This window comes from Aquila chrysaetos, chromosome 4, assembly GCF_900496995.4.
Source record: "Aquila chrysaetos chrysaetos chromosome 4, bAquChr1.4, whole genome shotgun sequence".
Taxonomy (NCBI): domain Eukaryota; kingdom Metazoa; phylum Chordata; class Aves; order Accipitriformes; family Accipitridae; genus Aquila; species Aquila chrysaetos.
Window position 1 is genome coordinate 4,136,024 of NC_044007.1, and position 11,220 is coordinate 4,147,243.

An 11,220-nucleotide genomic window follows, 5' to 3' on the forward strand; every position below is an offset into this window, starting at 1 on the left:
CACAGTGCTAGGAGCCTGCACATTTGCAACTGAATCAAGATCTTTCTGGCTGGTCTCTGCTAACTAGTTCTCCATAGGGTATAATGGGAGCTCAGACACCTAGCACACGTGGGTACATGGACATGGAGACTCCTACATGTCTGGGTCTCCATCCAGACCTGAATGCCACCCTGGAGCTGGTGAGATTAATTCCCACCCACACGGCCAAAGGGTTTCATGGTTATGGGGACCATGGAAATTACACAGCAAGGGTTGAGTGGGGAAAAGCAGATTTTGTAGCTTGGGTTTGCTGCAGGACCAACCTGACACAGTTCCTGGAAAGTTGATCTTTAAACTGGAAGGTTCAATCCCTTTGAAGGTGGAAGAGCTTAAGCAAGAAAAGAGAAGTCCAATGAGCGAGTACTGACACATGATGTGAGCATCTAGTACTTGCCTTCCAGTCAGGAGGGGTGTTAAGCTGGAGGATATACATGCTGAAAAGATACAGCTGGCGTTCCCCAAATAGATCCCCTACCCATGGAAAACTAGAGTATCCTGCCCCAGATTCCCTGACAGAGCTACAAGGAGTGACCAGGAGGGACATGCTGAGACATCAGGACACCCAGTCTCAGAGGATGAGTCTGTGCATTAGTTCAGTCTTTGCAAACAGGACCGAAATCTACTTGCCATGTCAAAACCACTGTCTCCCTTTACTCATGCCACTGCCTTCCATCCCACAGCCTCTGCAGGCTCCAACCACTGCCCATACAAAAGTATCTCATGCCAGGGTGTCTGAGAGGTCCATCTGGGGATGGAAGAGTTGGTCCCCGAGGAGCTAGAGGTCCATCACCTTCTGAACCAATCGATCAGGCAATATTCCCAAGGGTATCTCAAATACCACTAAATGCCCCTGTTCAGGCAACTGGTGCCTGGCCATGCCTGACCAGCTTCTCATACACCCAAACCCAGCATCTCCATCTGATTTGCAGGTTCAGCTTGCAACATCTGATTGTTCAGAGTCCAGAAATGGGCAGGTCTTTCTTCCTTTGGTGTCCATAGCAGAATTCTTACTGACCTCAGAGGAGAGGGCCAGAAGTCACAGCCCTCAGTGGTGGAGAATGCACAGACAAGTGATGAGGAGGGAAATCACAGAGAACAGCTTACCCAAAGCTCTCCCAAGACACTGTCATGCCCCCCTTCACCTCAGCCTTGTCCTCAAGCACATAGACCCTCATCCATGAGTGAAACTGTCAGGGACATTACACTTGGCACCTGATATGCCTCCCCCAGATACCTTCAGCTGTGCAAAACATGGTTGGCTCCAGTCTGGAAACGCGAGCCACTCTGAGAAGAGCTCCTCCCGCTAGCTGTGATTGAATAGAGCTGGTTAATCAATCCTTTCACAAGGGTGCTAGGCCAGCTGCCAAGCCTGCCTGTGGGGAAACCATCCAAACCTGACTCATCCTCAAGCGATTCAGCTTGTTCTCTTTAGTACTTTGGAAAAGGTTATCAGTTGTCTTCCTTCAGGGCAGAGCAGGACTGATGGATGGGGGGAGAAGGCAACACGCACACTTGGCCTCCTTCAGAGAAGAGGACTTTATCTGTGGAAGGCAGATAGAGATGTGTGATTTGGGACCGGCTAGTCACTTGCTCTCCACAGAAACCCATTTTCCACACGTGAAATGAATGGCTTTGCATTTCTCTTTAGTATCTGACTGCCTCAGGAGATGACTTCAGGCTACCCAAGCACCCCGACTCTACTGCACGGGGACCCTGTTAAAAAGCAAAGCAAGTGGTGAGTCAAGCATTCGGTATGCTGCCCTCGCAGCAGCACTCTGCAGTAAATGCATTGGCCAGAGCACAAAACCCAGTCAAAGAAACAGTGTGTCCAGTGCAAGCGCAGCCTAGAGCTGGGAACGTCACACTCTCCTTTCCACGGACACCCCCAAGATCATGCTGGTTTCTAGGCTCTGGAGAAATCTGGGCGAGAACTCCTTATCTCTGCTGAACCACCAAAGCCAGGAGAGGAGACAATAAGCATCAAGCCACAGGTAGTCACTGCTCCCTTCCATCCTCCCTTGGAGCAAGCAGGATCCTCATCTGCACGCTCTCAGATGGCTAGGATCTCCCTCGCCGGTCATGCAGCCATGTCAGTGTGTCTTCTGCTAATGTTAGGACTGGTAAATAACTATAGGGACCCTGTAGGAGGGAGATGGGAAGAGCAGCAGAGATAGTTGGAAAGGACTAGGGAGAGCTGGTTCTGCAGCAAACACACCCAGCACCACCAGGTTCCACATTTGGTTATCCCTCTAGACTGTCTCCTCTTCGACTGAGCACACATTTGCCCTTGCAGGCACCCCGGGGAAGGTTGTACCTCAGTCCCTCCTTTCTTTTGTCCCTGTTCAAAAGGCGATCCAGTAGCTGCTCAGATTCTGTGCATCCAGCATTTGGTCTTTCCAGCCTGGTTTCAGGTGAAGGTCTCCAGAGATTTTCCTTCCTCTGAAAAACTTCAGCCTTGCTCTGCCACGTGCACATCCTCCTGCCCAGGACTGGCAGAAGATGCCTCACAATTCCCATGTATCCTGTCCACTGCAGGCTGGCTGACTCTTCAGAAGAACAGAAATTGCACATCAAAAACAAATTGGCTGTAGTCTCTGCCCTTCAGGAGGGAAGGTGAGTTTAGATAGAGCCGACATCAATGTGGTTCTACCTAGCAAGCTATTACATGACAGTCCATCCACATCTCCAGACACATGTCCACCTCTTGGGTGGAAGATGCATCTCTTCAGGTGGTCGTGTCTTGAGGAGCTGCCAAGAAGGCAGCTGCTTGAAGGGGACCTGCTGGTTTGCGTGCCAGATGCATTTACTAAACTATCATAGGCAGGGTTCACAGGCGTAGTTATAGCACTTTTAAGACCAAGAATATCTTGGAAGATTTAGGAGTCCTTTTGACTGAGTAATGAACTGAAACTAAGAACAAAGCAGATCAGAACATCACTTGCAAATACAGGCTCTTCCCAAATAACAGGGTGTCAGAATAATCCTAATTAGATCAAACACATAAACAGCAGGTCATAGCAAATATAATCTAAATGGGAGGGCATGCTTATGGCATCATGTCCCACACAAAGTGCTCAGAAGTAACCTTGGAAGACCTCAAAACCGGAGGCCATTTCCGATAACAGCACAGAGCGGCCGCACAACCCACATTTGTTCATCAACACTTGATATGGCTTTGCCTCAGAGCTGCGCTGGCAGCCAAAGATAATGAACATCACTTTCCCATTAATCTGTGGCCCACACAGCAATTGGGTGCATGGAAGCAAAACAATATGTTTCTGAGATCTACTTCTTTCCCCTGTTTTTACATCCACTGTCCTTTGCCAAAAGCTCCTAAAGCCATCAATAGGAACAAATCAATAACAGGTCTATAATCACTTCCAGGAATGAAATGTGTGCCGGTTTCTGGTAAACTCCTAAAGGAAAGACCTTGGCCTCATTGCTCAAGCACACAGAAAGGCTTCATAGAGTGCAAATTAACAAGCTATAAAATATACCAATGAACTAGATAGTCCTTAAACATTTTACTGCTTCCTTTTGTGTTAATACGTCTTCTTGATGGGCTTGAGGCTGAAGGCAGTTTGATGGATACCACCAGTTATGTAAGTAGATGGAGGGAGCTTGACACTTTCTCTTTAGCGCAGATCCGCCAAGATGACACAACACAGCCCCTCCAACAGGCTGGTACAACTGTGCAGATGGTGATGTTAGAGGCCAAGTGCACATCAGAAAAGAAGCGTTTTCTGAGCTCAGAAGAGTAATGACTCATGGGACCGTGTCCTTACCGACAACTGACTGAGTGTAGCACTGCGGTCATCTCCAACCAACGCTAAGTCCACGCTGTTTCAGCAAGGACTAGTCCTGCTTCACCCACCATGACCTTCCTAGCACACATGAGCTCCCACGCTCCTTTTGTGCAGAAAGGCTTGTCGGGGAACTGGTCCAGCATGGGATTAAGTAATGTTTCATTTTTCCAAGACCCTTTCACATCACTTCTCTGAGTCAGTTCCCAGGAAATGACTCCAGCATTTGCCTGGTGCAGATAGGGCAGGAGAAATGCGCGGCTGCATGGGATGGGAGGGTGCAATGGCTGCAGAGCTCTGTCAAGAGCTGAGGAAACCAACAGTGCCTCATCCTCAGGCATGACTCCTGCTCACCCATAGACGACAGAGGCAATTTCAGAGAGGGCGGATGTTTGTCACCACCCTCTGCAAGGTGTTCCCACACAGCAGCCTCTCGTGGCAACCTGCCCCATCCATTTCACTGCAAGGTCCTGCAGCTCAGCCTAAAAGCCAGCAAAAGTGGGTTCTGCCAGGTTTTCTCTGGAGGATGTGGCCTCCAGCCTGGAGAACAGTCACCTGAGAGTGGTAACTTTGGCACTACTACCAGATCCTTTTGACCTTCTTTGTTCATATCTTTACTTGCTCCATGCCAGAGCAGACATGAAAAAGATTTACATTGGTATCCTCTTTTAGGCTCCTTTGCATCATCGGAGGAAATGATGCATGATTCAGAATTGGGCTCAAAAGTTAATTTGTCTCTAGGAACGTATCACTTGCACATACCATATAGCGTGTTAATGGTTTGGCATATTCATACGAGAGCTTGAGAGACCATTTTAAATTGTAGTTCAGGGACAGCCCAGAAAGCTTCCTTCCCAAGGCGGGTTGCTGCCACCCCCTGATCTGGGTGTAAACAAGGCCACTCAGTAGATACGCATATCCCTGCTCATGGGAGGAGGAGGACTTGGCCATGAGTGACCTGATGCTTATGCAGAAGATGAATCAAAATCATTTGAGCTCCAGCTCAGGTTTTGGTTGGTTGTTTTTTTCACAGATTGTTTTGGGAAACTCTTTTACCCAAAATTACTATTCTGGAGAAGCCAAGGAAAAGCTACTACATCTCATGTCCTGTGACACATAAAGTCCTGTGACAGCTCCTCTATTCATGTTACAGTGTATGACACACTCCCTACCATAATTCCTTTTGAATGTCCTGCCTAGAAGGCAAAGGACCCAAAGGCAAAACTCCCACTGATTTCAACAGGAGTAGAATTAGCTACAAAAGATTAACTTCTTTGATCAGATTATTAATGTTCAAATTGTTTACATTGTTACTCATCAACAAGGCGAGATGCCTAGGAGTCTACTACCAGCAGGCTGACTTTGGCCCAATAAAGTCCTGGCTATTCCTCCATTGGCTGTACTACTTTACATAAAACAAATGTGTTATTTTCTTTCCAAACAGCTCAGCTCATTCCAGCCACAAATCTTTGAGTTCACAATACCCTCAGAGCAAACTGGCCAAGAGACAGTGAGGACACACTTAATGAGATCAGGGCAGGCAGCGCTTGAGTCAGTGAAGCTGGAAATTAAAGGGAAGAGCTATTTTTTTTTCCCCCTTTTTCTGCTCTGGGATAGATAAATCCCTGTAACGTCAAAGTTCTTGTATTACCAGAGATGGTCAACACTGACTACATGCCCACATATGAAATGCGTTTTACCTGTCAAACTCACTTCAAGTAGCCAAGGTGCAAGTATATAAATGGCCAGCTTTGCATCAAACTGGTGTTCCATGGTAAACAGCTTATGCTAACTCTTGTCAAGGTTGGGAAGAGCTCTGCACACCAGCCCGACTGACGCTGGCATTGCTGCTGTGCTGTAGGGCACCCGTCCCATTGCACTGCGAGGACAAGAGCAGGTGGTTCCCTCAAGAACCTGACCTCCTCCATCAAAGGTTAAACCATGGAAAATTCCCAAGTACCAGATGATCTGCCATTTGCAAATCAGGCAGTTAGTTATGTGTCTCCTTCTCTGACCAATTGAACTAGGATTTATATGAGTTGTCCTCTTGACTAATGGAAAGTTAAGTCTTAAGGGCTCTGAAGATTGGGCCACTGAGCCTTAAAATCGCTGTGCTTTGCCAGTTTGTCTGAGACACTTTGGGCAGTACAGGACATTGTTGTTGGGTTTTTATTTTTATTTTTAATCTTAATTTTAGCCAGAATGGAAGAGCAAGACGATGGAAGAAATGTAGTAAGGGTATTTGAAATGGGCATGGAATTTTACACAGGACAGAGCTCCCAGAAATAGCTCCAAAACAGACTGCTTTAAAAAATTTAAAATAACAGATTTTATTGGTGTTAGAAGGGTGATTTCTCAGGGCTCTGTTTACTGTGGCAAGCCTAGAAGGGAGGGAACACATATTCCTACACAACAGAAAGCAGGAGACGTGCCATTACACAACCAGACAGCACATGAGACCAGGCTGCTCCACCATATATGCTGTTTAGATAGTGGCATTGCAGTCCTGTATGTTCATATAGCAAAATGCTTTTGTAGATGTAAAGATTTCTAGAGATTTGCTCAGATCACAGGCTTATTACTTTGAGGAGAGGAAGGGTAAAGATGCAGATCGGTTGCAATCTGCTTCTTCATTTGTCACTGAGAAAGGGAAAAAAATATCCAAGTAACTGCTGCCACATCTTCATTTTGTAAGTAAACTCACTGGATATGGTTTCGCGTTTCCCTGGGTCTGGTCTGATACCTAAATTTCTGCAAAACGGGAAAGGAGGGAAAGGAAAAGCTCAGGAAAATGAGCCTAGCCTGAGTTCCCACCATCCTCACCCTGAAGCCCCTTTCACAGAGGTGTGTAAGGACCAAAGCAAGGAAAACGCAGCCTCTGAATGCAACCTTCAGCTCAGCCGAAAGTGCACTGGGAGAAATAATAACCCCTGGCAGGGCCCCAAATGAACCATTATGTCTTTATGAGCCATTGTTTCCCTCATTGATGGACCAGCTCTCATTCACAAAAAGCTGCTTTTGCAAGGCAAGAGGAAAAAACACATTTGAAAACACAGAAGTGAGGCCCCGCGTGGTTAGGGCACCATGGGAGCGTTGTCAGAACCCAGCTGTTATTTACCCTGGGCAGCTGCATGGACAGTGTTGAAACATCTTCATAGACAAATCCGCTCGCTGTCTGTTTCGGTCCCTTACGCCTGTAAACTTTGCTGTGGAGTTTTCCCTGCAGGGCTCATGTTTGGGGCAGCATTTCAGCTAAAGGACCTCTAGCAGTTTCTCTTGCCTTCCCTCCCGCCAACACACACTCCACCAATCACACAGATAAGGCATTGCTTAAGGGCATAAACGAAGGTGAAAGAGGCTGAAATCTGACCTGTTTCATCCCTCAGTTGATCAGTTGGCCAAATGACAAGACCACTGGCCACCCGGCTTGGGAGAGGGTGCTGGGGCTCAATTTGGTTGTGCACTTGGCGGCACTTCGAGCCATTGGAGTTGTCCTTCGGCACCCAGTTAAGGCATGTGGCAGCCCATGCAATTAAAGAATAGCGAGCAGAGGCCAAGTTAGCACCTCTAAAATGGCATCTGCGTGTGGGCAACAGACTCGAGACCCTCCTGGCTTGTGACTGAGTCTCTGTCTAGATACCCAACTGTATTGACTAGATGTCCAGCAACTGGAGCAGGAATCTGGACACCCAGAGGACAGGAAAACACCAGCACTTTGGATTCTTCACAACAGACTGAATCTAGCTGTCTGTGCTATGACAGGGTCAGATATCCAGTGATGTCTGAGATGGTTTAGTAAATCCTACACTCCTCGCAGGGCTGGGACACAAGACACGGGTCCTACTGGCGACCTGTGAGCTCAGTGGCTATGCTTCAGCATCTCAAGTGGGACTAGATACCTTCATACAGACAGCTTGAGTCCAGCCCCAAGCTTTTCTTCTCTGTTTCCTCCTCTAAGCCAAGCCATGCAGATCTGTACCATGAAATGCACTTACATGCGGAACTCATGGTGCCAGGCAGAGCTAGCTGCAGGCATGCAGTCAGGGGAACCAGACATGAGGACATGACCACATGGTCCTGTGTACCACAACTGGTTCTGATGCCGTTGCATCCCACAGCCCAGCCTGGCTCTGCAGAAGAACACAGCAGGCTGGCTGGGAAGGAGATGTCTTTTGCAAATGCTACTGTAGAAAAGAGCTCCCACCATTCTTACAAGGAGTCTGAGAGTGTTGTGTCCTCCTGTGCTGGGAGAAAGGGATTTTTCTGACAGCATGAGGTGCTGAACCCTTGTTGGACTCCGCCTCTGCATGTTTGCTTTTGGAGAGTCCTCTGCTGTTTCTGGAGTGGTGCAGATTTGCCTGCCTGCAGAGATGGTTTGGAAGCAGCTGTTGGAGCAGAGAGATCCCACTCTGCTCTTGCTCTCCCCAGGATACCTTGGATGTTCGTGTCTTCAAAGCACAGAGCCATGCTCCGGCAGCCTCCCAGCACCACTTTCACTCCCAGCACTGGGAACCGCAGGGAATATTTTCTTCCACCCTAGAAAGCTCCTCAGATATATGCCAAGCTAAAATCTACACTGTCCCAGCTGGTCTGTGCTCCTCTACAGAGTGTGGGCTTGGAAAGCCAGTGCATCAGCTCACCTAAGTACCTAAAAAGGCTCCCCAGCAGCTTGAAGCCTTATGAGTCTGACACTGCCTGGGGTCCCTGGCCTGGGAGAAGGGGGAAGCTGGGGAAAGGGGCTTCTCACTTGGAGCCATGAGCAGCTGAATACACACCAGGACACCCTAAAGGCAAGGAGCAGCCAAGTCTACCCTGCAGGGACTGGAGAGCTGTCATTCATCTTTGAAGAAGAAAACGTCCCACAGGCTGCAGCCACCCAGCAGAGGACCTATGGGACCCCATCGTCATGGAGGGTTTGCGAGCCTACAGCCTCCCTAGCTCCCACCTCAAGTCCAGATGTCTAAAACTGTGGTCCTAAACCTCTCCTCCACCAGCTACACTGGAGCCTGAAGTCCCCAGTGTATCTAGGGCTTTTTTGCTAGTTTTTCACTGGGAGCCTCAAGATACCTGCTTGAGCCTAGAAATACATGTGTTTTGAGATCTGGTCTGCTCACCAGACCCATGTCACCATTGAGCCTTGCTGAGATGAGCAGCAGTTCAGCCCAGGAGGCACCTCAGCACAACCAGCCCTACATAAGAGCAACCAAAGGATGAAGACCTGCTTTTTCAGATTTTTTTATCCAATAGCTCGGAAACTTACTCAAAATAGGGAGAGAATTCTTCTTCTCACTGCAAATCTCTCAGTTAAAGTCCCTCCTGCACACTGGGGGGGTTCAAATCCACATCACCTGATTCCCAGTTACCAAGTTAAAATATCCAGGGATGAGGGCCAAGTATTCACCTCCATAGAAGATATTCCAGTTTACACTAGGACTTCATGTACAGACAGGGCACATTGTTGTGCAGCTGCATAGCCAGGGTCATGGAAGAGATGCCATGACTGTCCCTGCTCTAATGAACATTAAGATGTTTCCAAAAAATCAGACCCTGAATATACTTCTCCAGAGTTAACAGAGCAAGGACTGCAATGCAGGTCACCAGCAAGAGCTTCCTATCTATGAGGAATGACAGAGAAGAGACCCCCAAATCTCTGCCATCCTTGGGTGTTATCACCATCCACCCATCAAGGACTGTCTAGGCTTTTCATTCAAATTGAAAGCTCTGAATACGTGGCTTTTAAGTCCGTTCAGCTAGGCGTAGTCTGTGTAGTGGTTAGTAGACCTCATTCCCCAGACATCTCTAAGAGCCCTAGCCAGGATATGCCACAATTCCCTTTCAATCCAACACCCTCACGATCATAAGATGTCCCTGAACAATGCTTCACACCCTCCAAAAGCTGTGAAATACTGTAAAAATTCCTGCCAGGTAAATGAAGAGTTAATACTCCTGCTACCTGGGAGGTTATCACTAAAATTGTACTCCTGCCCAGGAATGATGGCTTATGGGCACAGCTCCACTGTGATGGTTTCTTCAGAACTAGTTGGTCTGCCTTCTTCTGTTCAGGAGGTCCATTTGTAGTAAAAATCTATAAATAGTCCAATACATTGGGAGAAGTGAAAAAGGGCCACTGCTGGGTCATTTAATGTATAGACAAATATATGTTCACTTCATCTGCCATGTAAACCTTAACTGTTCAAGTTTATCATTCACTGCCAAAAATGCTATTACAGCAGCTTGAGATTTCAAAGACAGTTTTATTCCTGTTTCTGACTGACCTTTGGATGTATTTCTCAACTCGGAAAAAGAAAAAAAAATTTATGTGCTCTGAAATGGAGCTTAGAAGGTTTAACGCATTTCTAAGTATAGACATGGTGATTTACAAGGACCTCTTTTTCTGGTTTTTATAAGACTCTGTCTTTCTTCAACCATGAACAATGTATTGGTTCTGACAAGGACACCAGGAATCTTTGAAACTTCAGCATTATTTATGATGGAGAGTGCGTGATCCAATGGCCAAGAAACTGGACTTATTACTTAGCTCTGCCATGGACATGCTGAACAACCTAAGAGCTTTCCCTTCCTGTGTCTCTTCTCTGTAGTGATGGTACACTGGGGTCAAAAACTATTTTCTCACTACTGGTTTTCAAATAAACTGATACAGGTGGTACCAGATGATGCTTCCTTGTCAATAATCCCTGCTCCCTGCAAGGTTTTATTACTACAGGTTCCAAGGGTCAACCAACCCAATTACATCAATGTCACCAGGTGGCTGGGGCTGTTTATGAGTGCTGCTGCCTGGATTCATACAGACTAATCTCAGTTCTTGCTCCTAAGAGCTTACAATGAATGGTTTGCATCAAGGTATCATACAGATGGTCTAATAACAGATGACAGACCAGTTGTGTGAAGAGCTGGACAAATGCATCATAGAAAGGTGATCCATGACCCAGAAAGAGCACAGGTTTAATCGCAGTTGTGCAACAGCACTGGGACAAGCTCCATATTTGCCCTTACGAGGCTCTAAGATCTGAGCGCTCAAGCGTTTGCATCACACTACCTAAGTGAATGAGTACTCATGCACCTAATAGAAAACTATCAGTATTTAGGGCATGAAAGCCTTACGTTGGAATTCCTGGAAGTTGTTTGGCCACGCAAAGAAATCTGGCTTTGCTCCCAGCCAGAAAGAAGCCTTAAACTTAGGTGTGATTAAACTGCTGTGAATAATTCAGCATTAACGATCGCACTTGCAGGTTCCACTTTCTGACGGTGTTCTCCAAATCCCTCACAAGCGTTAGCCCTTTACATGACCCAGAAATGTGCCCATGCACATGTCCGCTGCTCAGTGGGTGCACAGGACTGGGGGATGGATGTGCACACC